This window comes from Oncorhynchus mykiss, chromosome 3 (genome assembly GCF_057628025.1).
Source record: "Oncorhynchus mykiss isolate SJ-2025 chromosome 3, ASM5762802v1, whole genome shotgun sequence".
NCBI classification, from domain to species: Eukaryota; Metazoa; Chordata; class Actinopteri; order Salmoniformes; family Salmonidae; genus Oncorhynchus; species Oncorhynchus mykiss.
In genome coordinates, this window is record NC_143024.1 from 35,887,725 (window position 1) to 35,914,963 (window position 27,239).

At 42.3% G+C, this 27,239-nt stretch overlaps 3 pseudogenes across 2 annotated transcripts; all 3 read right to left on the bottom strand.

Moving 5' to 3' along the window:
* Window positions 1-420: 420 nt before the first annotated feature.
* Window positions 421-3,022, bottom strand: LOC149984521 (uncharacterized; annotated as a pseudogene). The gene has a single exon (XR_016494594.1). The product of XR_016494594.1 is annotated as an uncharacterized LOC149984521 (transcript).
* A 16,630-nt stretch (window positions 3,023-19,652) lies between these two features.
* Window positions 19,653-23,790, bottom strand: LOC149984522 (protein rapunzel pseudogene; annotated as a pseudogene). Its single transcript, XR_016494937.1, has 2 exons — window positions 23,781-23,790; window positions 19,653-20,745 (listed from the first exon to the last, which is right to left on the bottom strand). The product of XR_016494937.1 is annotated as a protein rapunzel pseudogene (transcript).
* Window positions 23,791-23,965: 175 nt separating this feature from the next.
* Window positions 23,966-24,718, bottom strand: LOC149984523 (protein rapunzel-like; annotated as a pseudogene).
* Window positions 24,719-27,239: the final 2,521 nt, after the last annotated feature.

The window sequence follows — 27,239 nt, forward strand, 5'->3', positions numbered from 1 at the left end:
GTTTACAAATATGCATAGGCCCCTGCCCCGTGTGTCACATTGGTATGAATGATAAGGGAGACAGGCGCAGGAATGTGTAATAGGGGTTTTATTTATACCCAAATTACGGCGTGCACAGGGACGAAGACCAAACAAACACTGTACAAAACACAGGGTAGAAACCCAAACAAAAGAGGAGTACCTTGAATAAATAACACAAGTGCACAATGATTAACACACGGGACGAGACCCGATCATCTGTGCAATCCACAAGCGGCAACAAAGCCAAAACACACAGCACAGGTACTCACGACCAACGGACATAGTAACAATAATGGACAGCCTAATGGAAACCAAAGGGCACACTTTTACAAGTACTAATCAGTGAGAATAGGGGACAGGTGTGCGTAATGAAAGCTCCGGAGGGATCCGTGACACCATGTCTTACCAGAGGCTGCTGTTCTATCCTGCCGATAGAGTGTACGGTATAAGCTGCCAGCTGTATGTTATTCATGTCGTCGTTCAGCCACGACTCGGTGAAACACAAGATATTACAGTTTTTAATGTTCCGTTGGTAGGATATACATGCTTTCAGTTCGTCCCATTTATTTTCTAGCGATTGAATGTTAACTAGCGGTACTGTAGTGGTCTGGGTGTAGCTGGTGCAGAGGAGTCAGGCGCAGGACAGCAGAGATGAGTAACATAAGTAACTTTACTCAAATATTCCAATAACATGTCGTAATACCGAGCCCACAATAACGGAACGAACATACATAAAACAATCACACACAAAAACCATGGGGAAAACAGAGGGTTAAAAACATTTTTTAGGGTAAATACATATTGATACCCCTGTTTTCAATACTCTAGCAACCTCCCCTTGTGACAAAAACTACACTGATGTAAGGGGCCCGTACTGGCGGCAGAGAAGTGAGACGCAGGAGAGCAAAAACTGTATTTCCAACAGTGCAGTTTAATAATAAAAACCCACCGGAAAACAGAACAATCAATAAATAGGTACATAACCCGACGCACACCAGAATAAACGTGGCACAAGCACTTACAATAAACAATACAGGACAAGGACATGGGGGGAACAGAGGGTTAAATACACAACATGTAATTGGAGAATTGAAACTAGGTGTGTAAAACAAAGACAAAACAAATGGAAAATGAAAAGTGAAACGATGATGGCTAGAAGGCCGGAGACGTCGACCGCCCAACGTCGCCCGAACAAGGAGAGGGACCGACTTCGGTGGAAGTCGTGACAAGTTTGGATGACAAAGGCAGATTAGCCTCTCGTCGCCTGATCCTCACAAGGCACCCCGATCTCTGTCTGCCAAATCTCTGTTTCTTCCTCCAGCGAATGACGGGGATGAGGGCCTATATGGGTGTCTGGAGTATATCCTTCCAGTCCGACTCATTAAAGAAGAATTCTTAGTCCAATTCCAGGTGAGTAATCGCTGTTCTGATGTCCAGAAGCTCTTTTAGGTCATAAGAGACGGTTGCAGCAACATTATGTACAAAATAAGTTACAAACAATGCGAAAAAACTAACAAAATAGCACGGTTGATTAAGAGCCAATAAAACGGCAGTCATCCCCTCTGGCACCATTAGACACCAGCATACACACACACATGATAATATATGCAGTATACACACACGTACACATGGATTTTGTACTGTACGTAGATATGTGGTAGTGGTGGAGTTGGGCACACAATGTGTTGTATTTATTGTAATGTTTTTAAAAATGCATAAACTGCCTTAATTTTGTTGGTCCCCAGGAAGAGTGGCATCAGCTAATGGGGATCCATAATAATTACAAATTCAAATGTGTGGTTTATCTGAAATGTATTTCTACAAACAAATAATTTTTGTTACATTATTTTAGTACATTTAATTTGACAAAGAATAGATTAATAGGTAAAACAGTTGTTGGTAAGTATCTTGCTTTATTATAAGTGTTATGCCTATGTTCCTCTTCATTAAGTATAGCTGGCGATCAGAACTCAACTGAGAAAGAGAGAAAGTACTTGTCAATGTCAGTCTTGGTGCAAAGATCAAATTGGACTGCAGCTTCTCGTCTGTCACTGGCACCTGAAAGCAACTTTTCCTTGTGGGGCACTGGATGTCTTTTTTGTTGGAGAACAGGCCCGAAGGGGAGCTGAATATACGGACAGACCAGCACACCCAGTCATACTTTCTTTTCAGCTTCTCCAAAATGGCGTCTGCCAGCTGCTGGTTGCTCAGGTCAGAATGGTCCCTAACCAACCTCCGGGAATCCAGTTCAGACTGCTTGGGTGATGCAGTCCTCAATGACAGCATTCATTTTCACCTGTACATCCTTCATCTTTTCACCCCAGTCTTGAAGAAGCTTCTCTTCGTCATCGCAGTCCTTTAGAGCGGTGTAGCCCATCAGAGCGATGAGGCCTATGTAAAATATTGGATTCAATCACACATAAGTCTTATATTGCGCGTCGACTTTTCTCCTCATAGTTAAAATCAATCTCCAAAACTGACTCTCCAGAGAAGTTGTCTCACATCACGGCACTGCAGAGGTTAATTAGGTTTTTGTCACCACCTGTTTTGACAAAATGCTCCATGAAAAGCTTCTTCTTCACCTCTTCACGAAAAGCTTCTTCTTCATCTCACCAAACTTGGGTTTGGCATTGCGGATGTCCATGTACTTGCGGAACTGGTTGAAGATGTTCTCCTCTACAGAAAATTAGGCAGCGTCCACTCTGCTCTTCTCGATCTCCTCGTCAATCCGCTGCATCTCCTCTGAAACCACCTCCATGTCACGCCCTGGCCATAGAGAGGCTTTTATTCTCTATTCTGGGTAGGCTAGGGTGTGACTAGGGTGAGCATTCTAGTTTCTTTATTTCTATGTTTTCTGTTTCTATGTTTTGGCCGGGTATGGTTCTCAATCAGGGACAGCTGTTCTATTGTTGTCTCTGATTGGGAATCATACTTTTCCTTTGTATTTTGTGGGTAGTTATTTTTGTTAGTGGCACTATAGCCCTAGTAGGCTTCACGGTCGTTTCTTTGTTTCTTGTTTTGTTGGCGACATTTACATAAATAAAGGAAAATGTACGCTCACCGCGCTGCACCTTGGTCCGGTCATTTCCACGACAACGTCCGTGACACTCCAGGCGTTCACAAATCTTCTGGAACTGCTCATTCATGAACGCAGCTTCCTTGCTCTCCACATTGTTCAGGAGCAATTTCATTATGGGAGCAGTGATTGCGAAAACAAGGAAGATGTCACCTGCAATACTGGCCACCACCTCAGCTCCCTGTTCAAACACTTCCATTACAGACTCTATCACTGCTACGATCTTCTGTAGCTGACCGGCCATTTTTGCTGGTATTGCTATTATTCAGTGCATAACACATACCAGTATTACATCTGAGAAAAGACCATAAGGTCATGGTCAAGAGTATGTTTAATTTACATTGGACATGATAAAGTCTATGGTCTATAGAATTACTTTTGACTAAATGGACACCTTTCTACTGACACTTAACTAATGTATTATTGAAGATCCATTTAAAATATAGACAACCAATCATCCCCCAGTCCAAGCCCTTAGTTAAAATGGAGGAAATGTTCAACAGCAATACCAAAGTCTTAACAGTTAGGCCCATATAGTTGATTTACCTACCAACCTACAGTATATTCGTATCTGAACTTACGTAGAGCTGTTGGTAATTGTCGGACTGTGGCCTGCTTCCTTGCTCAAACTCTCAACTACTCTCAGCGCAACATAGCTTCTGCGTGTAAATCAGCTAGAAAGATGTGTCGGCATCGAGTAATTGTCTCTGGCCCCCTCCCAGTTAGGGGGAGTGATGAGCTCTACAGCAGAGTCTCACAACTCAATCGCTGGTTGAAAACTGTTTTCTGCCCCTCCCAAAAGATAGAATTTGTAGATAATTGGCCCTCTTTTTGGGACTCGCCCACAAACAGGACCAAGCCTGACCTGCTGAGGAGTGACGGACTCCATCCTAGCTGGAGGGGTGCTCTCATTTTATCTACCAACATAGACAGGGCTCTAACTCCTCTAGCTCCACAATGAAATAGGGTGCAGGCCAGGCAGCAGGCTGTTAGCCAGCCTGCCAGCATAGTGGAGTCTGCCACTAGCACAGTCAGTGTAGTCAGCTCAGCTATCACCATTGAGACCGTGTCTGTGCCTCGACCTAGGTTGGGCAAAACTAAACATGGCGGTGTTCGCCTTAGCAATCTCACTAGGATAAAGACCACCTCCATTCCTGTCATTATTGAAAGAGATCATGATACCTCACATCTCAAAATAGGGCTACTTAATGTTAGATCCCTTACTTCAAAGGCAATTATAGTCAATGAACTAATCACTGATCATAATCTTGATGTGATTGGCCTGACTGAAACATGGCTTAAGCCTGATGAATTTACTGTGTTAAATGAGGCCTCACCTCCTGGCTACACTAGTGACCATATCCCCCGTGCATCCCGCAAAGGCGGAGGTGTTGCTAACATTTACGATAGCAAATTTCAATTTACAAAAAAAAAAATGACGTTTTCGTCTTTTGAGCTTCTAGTCATGAAATCTATGCAGCCTACTCAATCACTTTTTATAGCTACTGTTTACAGGCCTCCTGGGCCATATACAGCGTTCCTCACTGAGTTCCCTGAATTCCTATCGGACCTTGTAGTCATAGCGGATAATATTCTAATCTTTGGTGACTTTAATATTCACATGGAAAAGTCCACAGACCCACTCCAAAAGGCTTTCGGAGCCATCATCGACTCAGTGGGTTTTGTCCAACATGTCTCTGGACCCACTCACTGTCACAGTCATACGCTGGACCTAGTTTTGTCCCATGGAATAAATGTTGTGGATCTTAATGTTTTTCCTCATAATCCTGGACTATCGGACCACCATTTTATTACGTTTGCAATTGCAACAAATAATCTGCTCAGACCCCAACCAAGGATCATCAAAAGTCGTGCTATAAATTCACAGACAACACAAAGATTCCTTGATGTCCTTCCAGACTCCTTCTGCCTACCCAAGGACGCCAGAGGACAAAAATCAGTTAACCACCTAACTGAGGAACTCAACTTAACCTTGCGCAATACCCTAGATGCAGTTGCACCCCTAAAAACTAAAAACATTTCTCATAAGAAACTAGCTCCCTGGTACACAGAAAATACCCGAGCTCTGAAGCAAGCTTCCAGAAAATTGGAACGGAAATGGCGCCACACCAAACTGGAAGTCTTCCGACTAGCTTGGAAAGACAGTACTGTGCAGTACCGAAGAGCCCTTACTGCTGCTCGATCATCCTATTTTTCTAACTTAATTGAGGAAAATAAGAACAATCCGAAATTCCTTTTTGATACTGTCGCAAAGCTAACTAAAAAGCAGCATTCCCCAAGAGAGGATGACTTTCACTTTAGCAGTGATAAATTCATGAACTTCTTTGAGGAAAAGATTATGATTATTAGAAAGCAAATTACGGACTCTTCCTTAAATCTGCGTATTCCTTCAAAGCTCAGTTGTCCTGAGTCTGCACAACTCTGCCAGGACCTAGGATCAAGAGAGACACTCAAGTGTTTTAGTACTATATCTCTTGACACAATGATGAAAATAATCATGGCCTCTAAACCTTCAAGCTGCATACTGGACCCTATTCCAACTAAACTACTGAAAGAGCTGCTTCCTGTGCTTGGCCCTACTATGTTGAACATAATAAACGGCTCTCTATCCACCGGATGTGTACCAAACTCACTAAAAGTGGCAGTAATAAAGCCTCTCTTGAAAAAGCCAAACCTTGACCCAGAAAATATAAAAAACTATCGGCCTATATCGAATCTTCCATTCCTCTCAAAAATTTTAGAAAAGGCTGTTGCGCAACAACTCACTGCCTTCCTGAAGACAAACAATGTATACGAAATGCTTCAGTCTGGTTTTAGACCCCATCATAGCACTGAGACGGCACTTGTGAAGGTGGTAAATGACATTTTAATGGCATCGGACCGAGGCTCTGCATCTGTCCTCGTGCTCCTAGACCTTAGTGCTGCTTTTGATACCATCGATCACCACATTCTTTTGGAGAGATTGGAAACCCAAATTGGTCTACACGGACAAGTTCTGGCCTGGTTTAGATCTTATCTGTCGGAAAGATATCAGTTTGTCTCTGTGAATGGTCTGTCCTCTGACAAATCAACTGTAAATTTCGGTGTTCCTCAAGGTTCCGTTTTAGGACCACTATTGTTTTCACTATATATTTTACCTCTTGGGGATGTTATTCGAAAACATAATGTTAACTTTCACTGCTATGCAGATGACACACAGCTGTACATTTCAATTAAACATGGTGAAGCCCCAAAATTGCCCTTGCTAGAAGAATGTGTTTCAGACATAAGGAAGTGGATGGCTGCAAACTTTCTACTTTTAAACTCGGACAAAACAGAGATGCTTGTTCTAGGTCCCAAGAAACAAAGAGATCTTCTGTTGAATCTGACAATTAATCTTAATGGTTGTACAGTCGTCTCAAATAAAACTGTGAAGGACCTCGGCGTTACTCTGGACCCTGATCTCTCTTTTGAAGAACATATCAAGACCATTTCAAGGACAGCTTTTTTCCATCTACGTAACATTGCAAAAATCAGGAACTTTCTGTCCAAAAATGATGCAGAAAAATTAATCCATGCTTTTGTCACTTCCAGGTTAGACTACTGCAATGCTCTACTTTCCGGCTACCCGGATAAAGCACTAAATAAACTTCAGTTAGTGCTAAATACGGCTGCTAGAATCCTGACTAGAACCAAAAAATTTGATCATATTACTCCAGTGCTAGCCTCTCTACACTGGCTTCCTGTCAAAGCAAGGGCTGATTTCAAGGTTTTACTGCTAACCTACAAAGCATTACATGGGCTTGCTCCTATCTATCTCTCTGATTTGGTCCTGCCGTACATACCTACACGTACGCTACGGTCACAAGACGCAGGCCTCCTAATTGTCCCTAGAATTTTTAAGCAAACAGCTGGAGGCAGGGCTTTCTCCTATAGAGCTCCATTTTTATGGAACGGTCTGCCTACCCATGTCAGAGACGCAAACTCGGTCTCAACCTTTAAGTCTCTACTGAAGACTCATCTCTTCAGTGGGTCATATGATTGAGTGTAGTCTGGCCCAGGAGTGGGAGGGTGAACGGAAAGGCTCTGGAGCAACGAACCACCCTTGCTGTCTCTGCCTGGCCGGTTCCCCTCTTTCCACTGGGATTCTCTGCCTCTATCCCTATTACAGGGGCTGAGTCACTGGCTTTACTGGGGCTCTCTCATGCCGTCCCTGGAGGAGGTGCGTCACCTGAGTGGGTTGAGTCACTGATGTGGTCATCCTGTCTGGGTTGGCGCCCCCCCCCCCCCCCCCCTTAAGTTGTGCCGTGGCGGAGGTCTTTGTGGGCTATACTCAGCCTTGTCTCAGGATGGTAAGTTGGTGGTTGAAGATATCCCTCTAGTGGTGTGGGGGCTGTGCTTTGGCAAAGTGGGTGGGGTTATATCCTTCCTGTTTGGCCCTGTCCGGGGGTGTCCTCGGAGTGGGCCACAGTGTCTCCTGACCCCTCCTGTCTCAGCCTCCAGTATTTATGCTGCAGTAGTTTATGTGTCGGGGGGCTAGGGTCAGTTTGTTATATCTGGAGTACTTCTCCTGTCCTATTCGGTGTCCTGTGTGAATCTAAGTGTGCGTTCTCTAATTCTCTCCTTCTCTCTTTCTCTCTCTCGGAGGACCTGAGCCCTAGGACCATGCCCCAGGACTACCTGACATGATGACTCCTTGCTGTCCCCAGTCCACCTGGCTGTGCTGCTGCTCCAGTTTCAACTGTTCTGCCTTATTATTATTCAACCATGCTGATCATTTATGAACATTTGAACATCTTGGCCATGTTCTGTTATAATCTCCACCCGGCACAGCCAGAAGAGGACTGGCCATCCCACATATGCTCTCTCTAATTCTCTCTTTCTTTCTCTCTCTCGGAGGACCTGAGCCCTAGGACCATGCCCCAGGAATACCTGACATGATGACTCCTTGCTGTCCCCAGTCCACCTGACTGTGCTGCTGCTCCAGTTTCAACTATTCTGCCTTATTATTATTCGACCATGCTGGTCATTTATGAACATTTGAACATCTTGACCATGTTTTGTTATAATCTCCACCCGGCACAGCCAGAAGAGGACTGGCCACCCCACATAGCCTGGTTCCTCTCTAGGTTTCTTCCTAGGTTTTGGCCTTTCTAGGGAGTTTTTCCTAGCCACCGTGCTTCTTCACCTGCATTGCTTGCTGTTTGGGGTTTTAGGCTGGGTTTCTGTACAGCACTTTGAGATATCAGCTGATGTACGAAGGGCTATATAAAATAAATTTGATTGATTGATTGATTGATTGATTGATTGATTGAACTAGAGTGAATCCCTGCTGGCCTCACAGTGAGAACTGATAAAGAAAGAGAGAGAGGGAGCAGTGTACATTTCAATACACAAGCAAAGCCTACTGGGATTACAGCTGGGTACACCCAGTGAGCAATAAGGCAACTATTGACAATTCACCAATGAGGAAAGACCCGTATAGGTAGGTACTCTATGGAGTTTCAAATATGTAGTTCAACACAGTGTTTTAATGGTTTTATGTTATAGAAATGTTTTAAGTATTCAGTTTGTTGTCTGCATTATACACTCAATTCAAGTGTGTTATATATCACATCATCAAAGTGCCAAATGAGGAAAAAACAACCAACCAACCAATGAATATCTGAAATACAGTATGAAGTATAAACAGCAAGCAGGAAGCCAAATAGCAACTTCAAACACTATGATGTACTAGAGTAGACTGTGATTGAAGGGGTGGTGCTAAGTGCATTGCAACAGTGTTCATTTAAGGAAATCGCATAGAGTATCTAGCATTGGAATAACATACTACAAGCAGGGATTAAGACTAATTTCAGCCTGGAGGCCATTTTAGATGTAATACTATAATTATATGTCACAGAGGACATTACAGAACATTTACTACACAGTATATTATTTATTATACAGTAGAAATCATTTACCTCTGCTGCAATAATTCATGGCAAATTGTATTGACCATTCATCAAGATCATTGAAATAATTTAAAAGTACCAATTTGACAACTGCCGTGAAATTACTTTCAGGTCAAAGTACAATGTTATGAGCTCAAACCTTAATAATAAAAACCTAATCCATTCTCCTTTGGCCCTTCAACTACAACCACCATCCCCACCACGGTCGCTTGTCAGCCAGTTGGTTCAATTCCAAGTAGGGTGTGGGAGTGATGAACTGTCTGTACGAGATTAAACTTGCTGAGCAGAAGTGCATTTTCCACAGAAACACCAGGAACAACAGCAACAAGTCGAAACAGTGGAAACTATCCTGTTAGCATCTTAGCCAGCCTTTCTCTGCTGCTGAGGTCTGCCCCAAATGGGTTTACACCACAGAAGATTGGGGAAGATGTTACCCTCATATCTCAACCTGATCTATCACCTACTGTCAAGAGAGGCATCGTCTTCAAGACCATAGAGAACAGTGACTACTGAGAGAGATGTCTAAGAAAATCTAAGAACTCTAGAACAGTCTGAACAACGCCACCATAAAAGATTTTCACTCTGTATTTGTATTTTTTTATGGATCCTCATTAACTGCTGCCAAGGCAAAAAGGAAGGCAGTTATACAATTTTAAAAACATCATAATACATTCACAAAATATTTCACAACACTTAAAGTGTGTGCCCACAGGCCACTACTCTACAACCACATATAGTTGAAGTCGAAAGTTTACATACACCTTAGCCAAATACATTTAAACTCAGTTTTTCACAATTCCTGACATTTAATCCTGGCACAAATTCCCGGTTTTAGGTCAGTTAGGATCACCACTTTATTTTAAGAATGTGAAATGTCAGAATAATAGTAGAGAGAATGATTTAGATCAGCTTTTATTCCTTTCATCACATTCCCAGTGGGTCAGAAGTGTAAATACACTCAATTAGTATTTGGTAGCATTGCCTTCAACCTCTCTGGGATAGGCGGTATGCTTGCGTCCCACTTGGCCAATAGCCAGGGAAAATACAGAGCGCCAAATTCAAATAAAATGATATAAAAATCAAATTTTCATTAAATCACACATGTAAGATACAAAATTAAAGCTACACTCGTTGTGAATCCAGCCAACATGTCAGATTCCAAAAAGGCTTTTCGGCGAAAGCATAAGATGCTATTATCTGAGGATAGCACAACAGTAAACTAAGAGAGAGTCGCATATTTCAACCCTGCAGGCGCGACACAAAACGCAGAAATAAAATATAAATCATGCCTTTACCTTTAACAAGCTTTTTTTGTTGGCACTCCAATATGTCCCATAAACATCACAAATGGTCCCTTTGTTCGATTAATTCCGTCGATATATATCCAAAATGTCCATTTATTTGGGGCGTTTGATCCAGAAAAGCACAGCTTCCAATTTGCGCAACATCACTACAATATATCTCAAAAGTTACCTGTAAACTTTGCCAAAACATTTCAAACTACTTTTGTAATACAACTTTAGGTATTTTTAAAATGTTAATAATCGATCAAATTGAAGACGGGACTATCTGTGTTCAATACAGGAAGACAACAAACTGACGCTACTTTTCGAGTCATGCGCCTCTCTGAAAAAGTACAATTCAAGTGACATTCATTCAAGATGGCCGTACTTCTTCATTCATTTCTAAAGACTGTTGACATCCAGTGGAAGCGGTAGGAACTGCAAACAAGTCCCTTAGAAATCTGGTTTCCCAATGAAACCTCATTGATTAGACAGTGACCTCAACAAAAAAAAATAAATCTGAATGGTTTAGTTTAGAAACTTCAGAGTGTTTTCTATCTAAATCTACTAATAATATGCATATCTTATATTCTGGGGATGAGTAGCAGGAATTTGGGCACGCTATTTATCCAAAAGTGAAAATGCTGCCCCCTATCCTGAAGAAGTTGTTTAACTTGGGTCAAACGTTTCGGGTAGCCTTCCACAAGCTTTCCACAATAAATTGGGTGAATTTTGGCCCATTCCTCCTGACAGAGCTGGTGTAACTGAGTCAGGTTTATAGGCCTAATTGCTCGCACTAGCTTTTTCAGTTCTGCCCACACATTTTCTATAGGATTGAGGTCAGGGCTTTGTGACGGCCACTCCCATTCCTTGACTTTGAAGTCCTTAAGCTATTTTGCCACAACTTTGGAAGTATGCATGGGGTAATTGTCCATTTGGAAGATCCATTTGCGATCAAGCTTTAACTTCCTGACTGATGTCTTGAGTTGTTGCGTCAATATATCCACTTATTTTTCCACACCAGCTACTTATCTATTTCATGAAGTGCACCAGTCCCTCTTGCAGCAAAGCACGCCCACAACATGATGCTGCCACCCCCATGCTTCAGGGTTGGGATGGTGTTCTTTGGCTTGCAAGCCTCCCCCTTTTTCCTCCAAACATAACGATGGTCATTACAGCCAAACAGTTCCATTTTTGTTTCATCAGACCAGAGGACATTTCTCTAAAAAGTACGGTCTTTGTCCCCTTCTGCAGTTGCAAACTGTAGTCTGGCTTTTTTATGGCGGTTTTGGAGCAGTGGCTTCTTCCTTGCTGAGCGGCCTTTCGGGTTATGTCGATATAGGACTCGTTTTACTGTGGATATAGATACTTTTGTACCTGTTTCCTCCAGCATCTTCACAGGGACCTTTGATGTTGTTCTGGGATTGATTTGCACTTTTTGCATCAAAGAACGTTCATCTCTAGGAGACAGAAGGTGTCTCCTTCCTGAGTATGACGGCTGTGGTGTCCCATGTTGTTTATACTTGCGTACTATTGTTTGTGCAGATGAACGTGGTACCTTCAGGCGTTTGGAAACTGCTCCCAAGGATGAACCAGACTTGTGGAGGTCTATAATTTTTTTGGGGCTGATTTATTTTGATTTTCCCATAATGTCAAGCAAAGAGGCACTGAGTTTGAAGGTAGACCTTGAAATACATTGACAGTTACACCTCCAATTGACTCAAATTATGTCAATTAGCCTATCAGAAGCTTATAAAACCATGACATCATTTTCCGGAATTTTCCAAGCTGTTTAAAGGCACAGTCAACTTGGTGTATATAAACGTCTGACCCACTGGAATTGAGATACAGTGAATTATAAGTGAAATAATCTGTCTGTAAACAATTGTTGAAAAAATGACTTGTGTCATGCACAAAGTAGATGTCCTAACCGTCTTGCAAAAACTATAGTGTGTTAACAAGAAATTTGTGGACTGGTTGAAAAACGTGTTTTAATGACTCCAACCTCCAGACGTGACACTTGGCATTCGGGCCAAAGTGTTCAGTCTTGGCTTCATCAGACCAGTGAATCTTGTTTCTCATGGTTTGAGTCCATCAGGTGCCTTTTGGCAAACTCCACGCGGGATTTCATGTGCTATTCATTGAGGAGTACCTACCGTCTGGCTACTCTACCATAAAGGCCTGATTGGTGGAGTGCTGCAGAGATGGTTGTCCTTCTGGAACGTTCTCCCATCTCCACAGAGGAACTCTAGAGCTCTGTTAGTGACCATCGGGTTATTGGTCACCTCTGACCAAGGCCCTTCTCCCCTGATTGCTCAGTTTGGCCAGGCGGCCAGCTCTAGGAAGAGTCTTGCTGGTTAAAAGGGTCTGAATACTTATGTAAATAAGGTATTTTTGTTTTTTTGTTTTTTTTATACATTTGCTAAAAATTCTAAAAACATATTTTTGCTTTGTCATTATGTGTCGATTGATGAGGATATTTATTTATTGAATCCATTTTAGAACAAGGCTGTAACGTAACAAAATATGGAAAAAGTCAAGCGGTCTGAATACTTTCTGAATGCACTTAGGCCTATATAGCATTTGCGATGTCATCAACAGCTATTGTTTCAATTCAACCACGGGTTCAACAAAAAAATGTCAATAAGCTACATAGCTACATTCTGTATATTACCCAAATGTCCACTTTGAAATTATTTGGTGTGCCGAGTGGGACCTGTACACATTTTTTTAATGAGAATGTTTTGAAATTGTTGAAGTTGAAGTGTACTGCTCTGTCTTCAGCTGCAAGGATAGCTTCTCTGTCCTGTAGATGTTTCTAGGTCACAGAGAAAACATGTAATATGATGACAGATGACTTAAATGAAATGAAATGAAATGACGTCCCCTGCTGGATGAGGGAGGTCCCACAGGAAATTAAATGATGTCCTCTGCTGGATGAGGGAGGTCCCACAGGAAATGAAATGACGTCCTCTGCTGGATGAGGGAGGTCCCACAGGAAATGAAATGACGTCCTCTGCTGGATGAGGGATGTCACACAGGAAATGAAATGACGTCCTCTGCTGGATGAGGGAGGTCACACAGGAAATGAAATTAAAGTGACCAAAAACGTAGACCACTCCTTCTTGTTGATAATTCACTGCACTACACTTGATCAATTGTTGTTGAAGAAACTGTACTGTACGCCAGTGCGTGATCCCACAGTCCTCACAGAAAAGTCCCCTGTCTTTTCACGCTGCAGGCAGCTGTCCCAGCCACCTAAAATACTTAATCTGTAGGTTTCCTATTAGGCATTGCTGACAGAGGTTTTTAAAAATAAAGAAAGTGAAGAGACTATCAAAATGTGTTGTTTATTTTTTCTATCTGAAAGAAACCTAAACTGTTCATGTTGGATATTATTGCTAGGTTTGTTTTGTTGGTGAATTGTTGGTGAATCTCCTGTCCTATTTTATAAAAGGGAAGATGTTATGGGTGTAAGATGGCACGTTAATGCCATCTGTTGGTAAATGTTCATTGCTGCAACACCAGTGTTTTTACCAGTGTGCTTAATATACCCGGATGTATTACAATGTGCTGAACAAGACTGGTTACTCGCATCAATGACTCCTTCTCGTCACTTAACATCCAAACAAATGCTGGCAATGAACTATTTGATAATGATTAACGTCACTAACAAATACAAATGTTCACTCTCCCTTTCCCTCTTTGTCATGTGTTGTTATGTACAGTAGACAAATCATCCATAAATGCTGTGCTCTAACTGAACTTTGACCCATCTGAGTCATAACCCACTGGGCACACACTGGTTGAATCAATGTGGTTTCCACGTCATTTTAACTAAATTAGGGTCCCATATACAACTACTCCTACTCCAACTCCAACTACTAATCTTCACAAGACTACAGCCCCAACCTCTAAATGCAGATCCTCCAGCCAGGAGAGGGACCTTTCAGAGAGTTGATCCTGAGTGCTGGGCTGGACCTGCAGCTGTGCGTCACTGAACAAATGTTTTAATGCTTGTTATGAGATTAGCCTACTTAAAGATCAGCGGGCTGGTCGATGGTGCACACCGATGGGTAATAACATTATCCTGGCTGGGATTGGCAGAGGCAGCCAGGCAGAGGCATCCTGCCATTGATCCAGACCCTACAGGGCCACTCTGACACTGCCCTCCATCAAATCACTCATTTGTTTATGAAATATTGATATTAGGTGCGATCTCTTCCTGAAGACGGGTAAACGTGGCTAGTAGGAGAATAACATGTCTTTAAACAGGCCTTTGGATCTACTAGATTGAGTTTATTAGAATGTCTACAGCAAGTAGGTAAAAATATTAAGTCCAACAAACCTGTTGCTGATTGTTCGTTAATGTCTCCTAAGATTCGGGCGCTCAACTATTCTGTGCAAACAACATGATGGATTTTGTTTCCTGTCTACTCAATGCTGATTGTCACAGAGTGGAAGTATATAGGCATAGATTCCAATGGAAATGTCAGTCGTGGCTTCTTTTCTATTTCATCCGAATCTAGGGGCGATTTGGAGATGGAAGACCGGGATCAATACTCTTACATTCAGTAGTGCCACTGCTTACGTATGTGTGGAGAGACGGACCAAGGCGCAGCGGAGATTGAGTTCCACATATTTATTTAAAGTGAAACTTAAACAACCAAAACAATAAACTAACAACGAAACGTGACTACGTGGTGCACATGCACAAACACAAAATAATATCCCACAAACACAGGTGGGAAAAATGCTACCTAAATATGATCCCCAATTAGAGACGATTACCAGCTGCCTCTAATTGGGTTGGGTTGTGTAACGGAGGACGCATGACTTTCAACCTTCATCTCTCCCGAGCCCGTACGGGAGTTGTAGCAATGAGACAAGATAGTAGCTACTAAAAACAATTGGATACCACGTAATTGGGGAGAAAAAGGGGTAAAATTCACAACAAAAAAAAAGACTGAGGTGGGATCTGTTGATCCTAACAAATTCCCCAGTCTATGCCGGTGACAAAAATACCCATAACATGATGCTGCCACCACAATATTTGAAAATACAAAGGGATCAACAACATTGCATTCATTACATACTACTGGCCTGTATGACAAAGTGAAAAGAAATGAGCCTGTCTTAAAAAATCCATTCTAAATAATCCATTGTGTTTGTAACAAGGCTGTTAAGTAATACTACAAGACAAAACAGCAAATAAATTAACTTTTTAGCCTAAACTCAAAACCATATTGTGGTGGCAGTATCACGTTATGGGTATGCTTGTCATCGGCAAGGACTGGGGAGTATGTCAGGATCAAAATAAATATTAAAGGAGCAAAGCCAAGGGAAAAAGTTTGAGAAAAACCCAAAGTCATTTGAAAACCTCACCCTGGAATAGGGTTTTATTTTTCAGCGAGACAATTACACATTTTAATGCCAAAGACACACCAGAATGGCTTTACAAGAGTTGTACCTGAGTGGTCTAGTCTCACTCCTGACTTAAATTTGCTTGAAAATCAGAGTCAATATTTGAATATTGTTGTCCATCAATGATTCCCAACCAAATGTAATGAGCTTGAGCAATTTTGACAAAAACAATGGAAATATGTTGCCCTAAGAGTTGTGCAAATTTGATGGAATCTTACTCCAAACGATTCACAGCTGTAATGGCTGCCAAAGGTGCTTCCACCAAGCATTAACTCAGGGTGGTAGATACTTACCCAATTATTATATTTCAGTTTAGTTTGGATTAGTATAGAAATATTTATATAACCTTCTTTCACTTTGAACATTTTGAGTAGGTTGTGTAGATCTGTAGGAAAAAAATATAGATTTTAATCACTTTTTAGTTTTAATTTTAAGGCAGGAAAATGTGGAAAAAAAGTTCAAGATGGTTTAGACTTTATATTGCATGGTCAACATTTTTTAGGGTAAATACATATTGATACCCCTGTTTTCAATACTCTAGCAGCCTCCCCTTGTGATGAAAACTACACTGATGTAAGGGGTGCGTACTGGCGGCAGAGAAGTCAGACGCAGGAGAGCAAAAACTGTGTTTCCAACGGTGCAGTTTAATAATAAAAACCCACCGGAAACAGAACAATCAATAAATGGGTACATAACCCAAGGTACACCAGAATAAACGTGCACAAGCACTTACAATAAACAATACAGGACAAGGACATGGGGGGAAAAGAGGGCTAAATACACAACATGTAATTGATGGAATTGAAACTAGGTGTGTGGGAAGACAAGACAAAACAAATGGAAAATGAAAGGTGGATCAGAGATGGCTAGAAGACCGGTGACGTCGACCACCGAACGTCGCCCTGCGGCCACAGATGGTGCACGAGCTGGAACCCCCTCCGGTCTCCCTGCGCACCGCCCCTCCCAGCTCCATGGGTATCGTCAGAGAGGGGGTGCGGGAGGATGGATCCACCAGACCCCGATCTGAACGTCCGCGGGTAGCCAGCAGGTTATCCAGCCGGATGGACAGGTCCGCCAGCTGGTCGAACGTGAGGGTGGTGTCTCTGCTGGCCAACCTCACGCAGACGCGCTCCTCCACCCCTATACCTGGGGTACCTGCTCCTGCTGACTCCATACGTTTGGTCCGGTATTCTGTAAGGGGTGAGTACTGGCGGCGGAGAAGTCAGACGCAAGAGAGTGTTTCCAACGGCACTGTTTAATAATAAAAACCCACCGGAAAACAGAACAATCAATAAATGGGAACATAACCCAAGGCACACCAGAATAAACGTGCACAAGCACTTACAATAAACAATACAGAACAAGGACATGGGGGGAACAGAGGGCTAAATACACAACATGTAATTGATGGAATTGAAACAAGGTGTGTGAGAATACAAGACAAAACAAATGGAAAATGAAAGGTGGATCGGAGATGGCTGGAAGACCGGTGACGTCGACCACTGAACGTCACCCGAACAAGGAGAGGGACTGACTTCGGAGGAAGTCGTGACAACGGATCCTTTTTCAAATTATATTATTTATTGTATAGTATTTTTTTAAATCAAGGGTGCCAAAAATCATGGAACTGACAGCATGTATTGCCCCTCATCATCATTTTGAGATAAACCAAGTTAAAATGATAATACTATTGCCTCAATATATTTTTATGCAAAAAATCTAATACAAGTGATATTTTACATTCAATCTTTATTGATAATGCTGCATAGTACAACCATGCAACAAAGAACATAACAAAAAATAGGCTATGACATTTAGATGAGCGTATATTTTCAGAGAGCCCTAGAGGTAAATATATTCCCATCTAATTAATTTTAATAAAGCAGAATTATAACTATTTAACAGCCATACATCTCGGTTGTAACAATATGAGAGACAGGGACTGGTACCACAGAATAGGCATTCCATTGAATATAGGGTTATGAATCACAGATATGGATCGGTGAGCATAGAAATGGCATCAGTAACACTGGAAATCTGAGTAGTGGGGTTAATAGCACAGAAGAGATCAAATCAAACTGCAGTGCTTTAGAGAACAAGAACAAATGAAGTAGAGAACGTAACTTTGTGAACCGTTTCTTAGGCAAAGACACAGTTAAGGGGACACGGAACATGAACCACAGCGTAAGAGGAGACATTGTTGGTCAGTTATGAGAGGATACTGATTAAAATCAAAACTGCTATGGCAAATTAAGATATATAAAATCCCCAAAACATCTAGAACACATCCCCATAATGTATTTTAGAGTGATTTTTGATATCTTACGCTACTTTTGGTGTAAATGGCTTCAAAATATGAAAATAATACAATATAAGTGAAAAGAAAGAGGGTCACAGAGCAAAGACAATTCCCCAGAAATGTAATTATTTAGGGTGTGTTCGTAATTTGTGCACTCTGGACATTCGTATAATTTAGAGCGTTGTCAGATTCTCTGTTTGTATATTCAGAGCGTTTCGCTCTCGGAGCATTTGGACGCTCTGGCTGAGGAGTAGGGTTGATCTCACAAGTCATGCACCCAAACTAACTGGCTAAAGTTGACTAGCTTGCTAGCTACTTCAAGACACAAATAGGAGAAAACCTCACTCTGACCATTTTACTCGCCCTAGAATAGCTGGTTAGGCTGTTTTCATGTTGTTTATAGTGTTGGTGACTAACTGTGCTGCTGGCAACAATCTAATTATGTTTTTTTTGCAGACGTTTACTGACACAGGTCATATTCAACAGGTGTTGCGTGTTCGTAGATTAATCAGTTATTCTACACTCTGACCCACTCAGACGAGAGTGCTCTGAAATCGGAGTAGACGGACGGCCAGAGTGAATTTATGAACACACCCTTAGAAAAACAAAGATTTGTTCTAATACTTAATTTCTCTGAGATACAAGAGAACACATAAGAGAGGAAGCACTTAAAGCTAATGTTTACTTTGACCTTTTGTATTGCTGTGTGGTTAGTTTAGTGTTGTCACTGCACTTGGTTGGTTTACAATCACAACCATCATAATGTAGTGTGTTCATGAAAACAAACTGATACACCTTACAATATGGTTGAAAAGGAAACAGTAGTGTTTTTGGACAGTATAGTAAACCAGTTTTGGTGTTACATTGAACAGGCTACAAGTGTTTAGTGTTACAGTATGACTTTCATCCCACCGACTTCATTATCTGGGTGTAAGCTTTTTTTTTAACTAGGCAAGTCAGTTAAAGAACAAATTCTTATTTTCAATGACAGCCTAGGAACAGGGGGTTAACTGCCTGTTCAGGTGCAGAATGGCAGATTTGTACCTTGTCAGCTCAGGGATTTGAACTTGCAACCTTTCGGTTGCTAGTCCACCACCCTAACCACTAGGCTACCCTGTTGTTGAATAATTATGGAAGCAACATGATGCTAGTGTTGTGTGTGTGTGGCATTAATTATTGGATTCCCTCCATAAATACATTCTTAGATAACTTTTGGATATTTTAAGTTAGATTTTACAGTGCATTATTTATCAAAACTTTTTAATGCTATTTCCAATTGAATGCTAAATAAGTTAATTTAGGTGCTGATAATAAGTAAAGTAATACTAATTAACCCACAGTAAAGTAAAAAAAAAAAAATGTATTTAGATAATTGTCATGCTCTGTTAATAGTGTCCACAGTATAGATAATGTTTATTTATTTATTTTATACTGAAAGTGCTAGGTTGCATCAGTGGCACTATTAGATTTGCATGGAGTGTATGTCTGTTCAAATAGATACCCATTATGGTGAATCTTACATTCATGCAACAGAATGAGCCCATTCGAACTGTCTCCCTCTAAATCAGCAGCAAATATCTATGCAACACAACATATTTTTCAAAACGCTGAATATTGTCAGACATTAAAACCACTACATCATACTCTTTAGAAGATAGGAATGGCATAGTTAAATCTAATTAAGAGCCAGTCCAAATGTTGATATTCAGACTGCTGTGTATGCAGGTTTCCATATCAACATTCACATATATTATATAGGTCTGTTAATTTACTACTGCTGTGGATGGGGCAAATCCCTAACTGTTTTCATTCAATCTACTTACCACTAACTCATAGATACCAACAGTGAATAGCCATGTGATCATTGAAGAATAATTCATCCACATCACAGGATGCTACTGAGGGGAGACTGGCTCATAATAATGGCCGGAACAGAGCGCATGGAATTGCAAACACCATTCCACTAATTAGGCTCCAGTCATTATCACGAGCTTGTCCTCCCCAGTTAATTAAGGTGCCACCAACCTCCTATGATCCACATTGATAGACAATTAACGGGTTGAATAAACAGAGAGGTGGTATACACAGCTGTCCTGGAGTAAGGAGAAAAGTGATGGGAAGGAAGGATATGGGATCCTAAGTCATAGAGAGAGTCCTACATATTGAGGACAAGTAGCAACCTCTACACCTCCCTCTCCTCCTCTTCTTCACTTGCATTTCTGGAGGGCCTCCTGCATCCTCTCCTGCACGTGCTCCATCTTCTCGGCCGACTCGTCGCTGATGCCCTCCTCGTCGTCTCCGATGACAGCGGCGTAATCCATGATGGCGATCAGGCCGATGCAGAAGAGGTATGTGAGGCGTGTGCACAGGTTCTCCATGGTGCGGCGGTCGCCCTGCGAGTGCTTCAGGTACACCTCCAGGATGGGCCGGCTGAACAGCTTGGGCTTGCCCACCACACCCTCGTAGAGTGTGTGCAGGTTCTGGTCGCCTAGGTCGTTGGAGTAGCTCTCCTCGAAGTCATCCTTCTTGCGCTCACAGTGCTTGGCCCTGCCTCCACCATCTCCGTGAACTTGCGGAACTGGTTGCGCAGGTTTTCCTCCACACAGCACTACTGGCTGTCCAGCGTCTCCTTCTTGATCTGTAGCAGGGTTGCCGTGGCCCCTTGGCCCTGTCCTCCACGATCTCCATCTCCGACATGGCAAGCAGGGGGTCACAATACAGAAGTCAAAACCAGGTAGTGCTTGAAAGGGTTGGGGAGGATGGTAGATTCTGATTGAGAAACAGGAGCCTAAGAGAAAGAGAGTAGAGCAATCTATTGACAAGTTCTTTAAAATAGAAAAAGTTCATGTTTTAAACTCTAGTGTTACATTTAACACTAACAAAGTATCTATATCGTTCCACACTGCACAGAGTTAATGTTAACACTTTCGAAAGTTCTTTTTCACTTTCACAGAGTTTCTGTAACTCTGTAAATAGTTGGAAATGAACACTGGCCAACTGTCGTGGAAGATTCAGAATTTGTTGGTAACATATGTAAGATGTTTTATATTCATCAAATGTGTGTAAGTTACTTCTCATCAGAATAGTATTTTTGTATAATACTGTGGCGAGGGTTGCAGTATCTGTTCTATGTCAAGACTAAGTTGCATGGCCACAGAGAGGGGAGAGGTCAAAGTATCATCATGTGTAAACATATCTTTTGCTCCACAATGTCTGTGTGCCAGTCAGTGTGTCTGCGTGAGCTTGTCCAGGATTGGTTGTATTTAGAATTGGTTGTATCTAAATGACAATTTGATATATGCCTGTTGATATGGAGGATTGGTTTATGGTTCTGAGGTTGAGAGAGGAGACAAAGCTGAACAATGAATTACGCCGATGCTGTTTTATCCTGTGTATCTTTGCTATAAAGGATCCCATTTTGCCGTTGTGTGGGGACTCTCAACTTTTCATTAGAGATACTGAACTGTTGAAAGTCAGAGTAATCAGAGTCGGCAGTGGTAAATAGAAAACCCGAGGGCTGAAGTGCAACACTGCAGTGCAACACTGCTCATAGCAAAACATTATACAATATAGATTTAATCCATTCCATTCATTGACAAAGAAGATTGCCCACCACACAAAAGGAAATGACTTTTTTTAAAATGAGGGAAGAGGACTAGTTTAGTCTCCAAACAAATTTCAACCTTACAGGCATACTTCAGGATTTTGACAATGAGGCCCTTTATCTACATCCAAAGGTAGATGACTAGCAGATACCCCTGTCACGTTCTGACCTTAGTTCATTTTTTTAATGTCTTTGTGTTAGGTTGGTCAGGGTGTGAGTTGGGGTGGGTTGTCTATGTTCTTTTTTTCTAGGTTATATTTTCTACGTGTTTGGCCTAGTATGGTTCTCAATAAGAGGCAGTTGTCGTTCGTTGTCTCTAATTGAGAATCATACTTAGGTAGACTTTTCCTATCTGTGTTTTGTGGGTGATTATTTTTCCGTGTCAGTGTTTGTTCCACACGGGACTGTGTTGGTTTTCAGTTATTTCTCTTGTTCCTTTTGTTTTCTGTGTCCAGTGATATTTCATTAAAATACACTGTTCAAAAAAATAAAGGGAACACTAAAATAACACATCCTAGATCTGAATGAATAAAATATTCTTATTAAATACTGTTCTCTTTACATAGTTGAATGTGCTGACAACAAAATCACACAAAAATGATCAATGGAAATCAAATTTATCAACCCATGGAGGTCTGGATTTGGAGTCACACTCAAAATCAAAGTGGAAAACCACACTACAGGCTGATCCAACTTTGATGTAATGTTTGATGTAAAACAAGTCAAAATGAGTCTCAGTAGTGTGTGTGGCCTCCACGTGCCTGTATGACCTCCCTACAAAGCCTGGGCATGCTCCTGATGAGGTGGCGGATGGTCTCCTGAGGGATCTCCTCCCAGACCTGGACTAAAGCATCCGCCAACTCCTGGACAGTCTGTGGTGCAATGTGGCGTTGGTGGATGGAGCGAGACATGATGTCCCAGATGTGCTCAATTTGATTCAGGTCTGGGGAACGGGAGGGCCAGTCCATAGCATCAATGCCTTCCTCTTGCAGGAACTGCTGACACACTCCAGCCACATGAGGTCTAGCATTGTCTTGCAGTAGGAGGAACCCAGGGCCAACCACACCAGCATATGGTCTCACAAGGGGTCTGAGGATCTCATCTCGGTACCTAATAGCAGTCAAGCTACCTCTGGCGAGCACATGGAGGGCTGTACGGCCCCCCAAAGAAATGCCACCCCACATCATGACTGACCCACCGCCAAACCGGTCATGCTGGAGGATGTTGCAGGCAGCAGAACGTTCTCCATGGCGTCTCAAGACTGTCACGTCTGTAACATGTGCTCAGTGTGAACCTGCTTTCATCTGTGAAGAGCACAGGGCGCCAGTGGCAAATTTGCCAATCTTGGTGTTCTCTGGCAAATGCCAAACGTCCTACACGGTGTTGGGCTGTAAGCACAACCCCCACCTGTGGACGTCGGACCCTCATACCACCCTCATGGAGTCTGTTTCTGACCGTTTTAACAGACACATGCATATTTGTGGCCTGCTGGAGGTAATGTTGCAGGGCTCTGGCAGTGCTCCTCCTTGCACAAAGGATGGAGGTAGCGGTCCTGCTGCTGGGTTGTTGCCCTCCTACGGCCTCCTCCACGTCTCCTGATGTACTGGCCTGTCTCCTGGTAGCGCCTCCATGCTCTGGACACTACGCTGGCAAACCTTCTTGCCACATCTCGCATTGATGTTCCATCCTGGATGAGCTGCATTACCTGAGCCACTTGTGTGGGTTGTAGCCTCCGTCTCATGCTACCACTAGAGTGAAAGCACCGCCAGCATTCAAAAGTGACCAAAACATCAGCCAGGAAGCATAGGAACTGAGAAGTGGTCTGTGGTCCCCACCTGCAGAACCACTCCTTTATTGGGGGTGTCTTGCTAAATGCCTATAATTTCCACCTGTTTCACATTTGCCCAACAGCATGTAAAATGTATTGTCAATCAGTGTTGCTTCCTAAGTGGACAGTTTGATTTCACAGAAGTGTGATTGACTTGTTACATTGTGTTGTTTAAGTGTTCCCTTTATTTTTTTGAGCAGTGTATATTATGGACACTTACCACGCTGTGCATTGGTCCGATCTGTCATACTCCTCGTCAGAGGAAGACGAGAAACGTTACAACCCCATAACTTCCAGTCATTGCGCTAATGCTAGTTAGCATTGACTTGCGTAACTACATCTAACTTCCTTCATACTGGACACAGACATAAAAATGGTCTGCCTCTGGTGAAGTAGATAAAGGGCCTCGTTGCCAAAATCCCAAAGTATCCCTTTAAAGCCCTCATATGCCACCCGACCCTGGGAGTGGATGAGGATCAGTTCCCCTCATACTGGGCCAGCGCCTCATCCATCTTGGCCTGAATCTTCTTCACCCTGGGGGCCCATTTATCCCTCCCCTCTGACCACCGTATATGCCATTAGTGTCATCAGGCCCATGCGAAAGACATTAGCCAATTGGGAACACTTTTTCTCCATGACGTCTCAGTTTTTCTTGTAGTGCTCTAGGTACACCTTCAGCAAACCTCTGTTCAGAAGTGTTATTCTTTTCTATGACACTGCTATAGTATCTGTCTAGAGCTAGGGTAAGCTTGTCTCTCTCATAGACCCTCTGGAACTCTGAACTCATTTTCGATCTGTTCCACCATGGTGTTGAGGGCGGTATACTGGTGCTTGATATACTCTTCATACTTTCTGTACTTCTCATTGACCTCGTTCTGGTGAATCTGCTTCAGAATCTGCTGGTTTGTCTTGGAGATGCTTTCCAGCTTGGTGTGGATTTGGACAAATTGTTGGACGTCCAGGTCTTGGGTGAGGTGTTTGGCTCATGTCTGCAAGTAGTGCCAACTTTATTGAATGTGAATTATGTGGGGTGATTTACTTTAACTTGTATTCAGAATATTCACAAAGAAGCCTTGTGAATCCTTGATAACTTTTTATTGTGTACGCACATTCGGCAAATGCATCTGGAATTTAGCTGAATAATAATAGAATATTGTCATACAGCTGAAGAACAGATTAGTCTGCTCTTTGAACACCGACTGACTCTCTACAACATTGGGACACAACATTATACCCCTTATTTTTAACATACAGAACAAGTATTCTGCTGCAGCCAATGGCAGATGGTTGCTGTCCAGTTCTGAAACTGGAGTTTAAAATACCATATATGCCCCACATTAGATGGAAATGTTAGTAAATAAATACTCTTCTCAGAGTATTGATGAATGTACCAATTTGTATGCAATCATTGGAGGGGATTACGTCTTTTGATATCAGTGAGATCTACAACTAGCACTATTCCATCTTAAATTGTGGACAAAAATATATGTGACTGTGCTAGATACATTCAATGTCCATTGATTTAATCTAAAATTAGGATTAATAATCGGCTCTTACCAGAGTCAAGTCGGTAGCTGTTTCCATCCTTCTGGTTCTGTTGTAGTACTCTTGGTAGTTGTGGTTCTGTAGTAGTAGAAGTAATAGTACTACTAGTCTTGGTATTGTGGTTCTGTAGTAGTAGTAGAAGTAATAGTACTAGTAGTCTTGGTACTTTGGTTCTGTATTCTCTGAACTAGCAGCCTTTACATCCATCAGTAGACCTTGGCCAGTCCTCCGTGCCATGTAAGGGCAGGTTGTGGGAGTGGCTCATGCATACACAATGCTGATTGGGTTACGGGGTAAAGGCTACTCGTCAATCCACTTTTTATTGGTTCACTTTCCAACGGCTGCAGTGTCGGGTGATGCCAACTTCCATGGAAAGCTTTCAGTAATGTGAATGGAACTAGAGGAATGAGGAGTGACAATGACAAAGTGCAAAAAGATTTTTGAAATATTTTGTGCTTTTTGGGGCTGTGTCTTCAGAAGGTTTAGATGGAAATTATCTTGAAAGTTATGATGCCAGATGACGCAACTGCACACACAAAGCTACTGAGATGAGGATGTCCATGGTTGCTGTTTCAAGACATGGGGATATGTAAATCTTACTCCTCAACCTGAAGTGTCCCCACTTGCGCCACCAAATAGCTAGCTTTTTGTGTGGCGTGACTGGTAAGACGCTTTGGGAGTGCGGTCACGTGCTAGCAAACAAGAGATCCTGGGTTTGAGCCTCTGTGTAAGCCGAATTAGGAGGAAGTGGTACTCGCTAAGCAGGAAGCGTGACGTCCATTATACTAACACCAGTACCACAGCTGTCATGTAACTGATACCCATTGTCGGGTAAGGGGTGCACAGAGGTGTAGCAACAGCCAAAATAAAACTGTACACAGCACAGTAAGTTCGCAGTTAAGTGTACATAAAACTGAAATGTAGGTCAAATAGTGAAATATTTAATCAAAGTGGAGGTGATATGTAGGCTACATTTAGAAGTGTCAGAGCCTTAGATATTTTACTCACAGCAATGATACAAAGTAAAATTCTGAGTAAAATTTTGAAAAAAGTATTTGTATCTGTTGACAAGTGAGTGGAGGAATTGTAAGAGGTATGTAAATGGCTTACACTGAGTCACAGCTCCTGGTCTGGGACTGTGATTGATGTAAATAAATAACATGCACATATTACTACTAATCACAGCTTATAGTGTCCATTCCATTTCCAGTTGAAGGTGTTAACAGCCGTCTCTGTCAGTGAAACCTAAATCAGTGTGCTGCTAAGAGCTTTGCTTTATCCACTGTCCCTGCGTCCCCTTACTGGGCTAAAACCAGTGGTGCTCTAATCGCAAACACACGTGACCGCCCTCCTTGATAATTTACCAACCAGTTGCGCTATAGAAAATGATCGGATAGCACCATTGGCGACATTTAAGCTAGCTGCGTGGAGTAAGTTTATGGCACTTTCTTACCTCCATTACATTAGCATAGCAGCCCTCCTTTCAGCACAAGACCGATGTCTTGGAGGGGACTGATAGCTCCAGTGAGGAAGTGTTAGTGTTCAAATACTGGAGAGTTGAGACCAAATCACGGACGCTGGACAGAGTGGATTTCAGTTGTAACAAAAGACAGTTTTAATGAGTCAGAGATATCTTGTCCCGCAGTTTTACGTGCACGGACCTAGTTCACATAACTCGGCAAGGAGCCAGGTGAAAAAGAGACCTATACAATGGTTACATACATTTTTATACATAGAATAAAGTAGGTGGAGTCTTGTCGTTTCGGTCTTCTTGACTGGTCGGAGGGTTGGAGGCGGGCCTTGCTCTAGCCAGAGCGGGCCCCATTGGTGCACAGCAAAAGTTCTTTGCTCTTGGGACCGGCCAGTTAGAGGGAGATGAGATGTGTGTTTATATAAGGAAGAGGGGGTCAGTCTTATGGCTGGGTGTATGTGTTCTTACGACAGAATGTCTTTGTTTATATGAGCTATGTGTATGAATATTTATATAACAAATCCCCCTCTTCACATCTATTAGACGTGAAAACTATAGCAGAAAGGTGGCGGTTGCAATCGTGGGTATACATAAGGTGGTGCTCCTAACCTTGTCTGGTTTGCATGGTGGGTCTGTAGGTGTAGTGCTACGTTTGGGACGGGAGTGATTGGAGGGAGTGATATCAGGAAAGGAGTTAGGGACATGTGTAGGGGTTGGTGTATGTGATGTGGCAG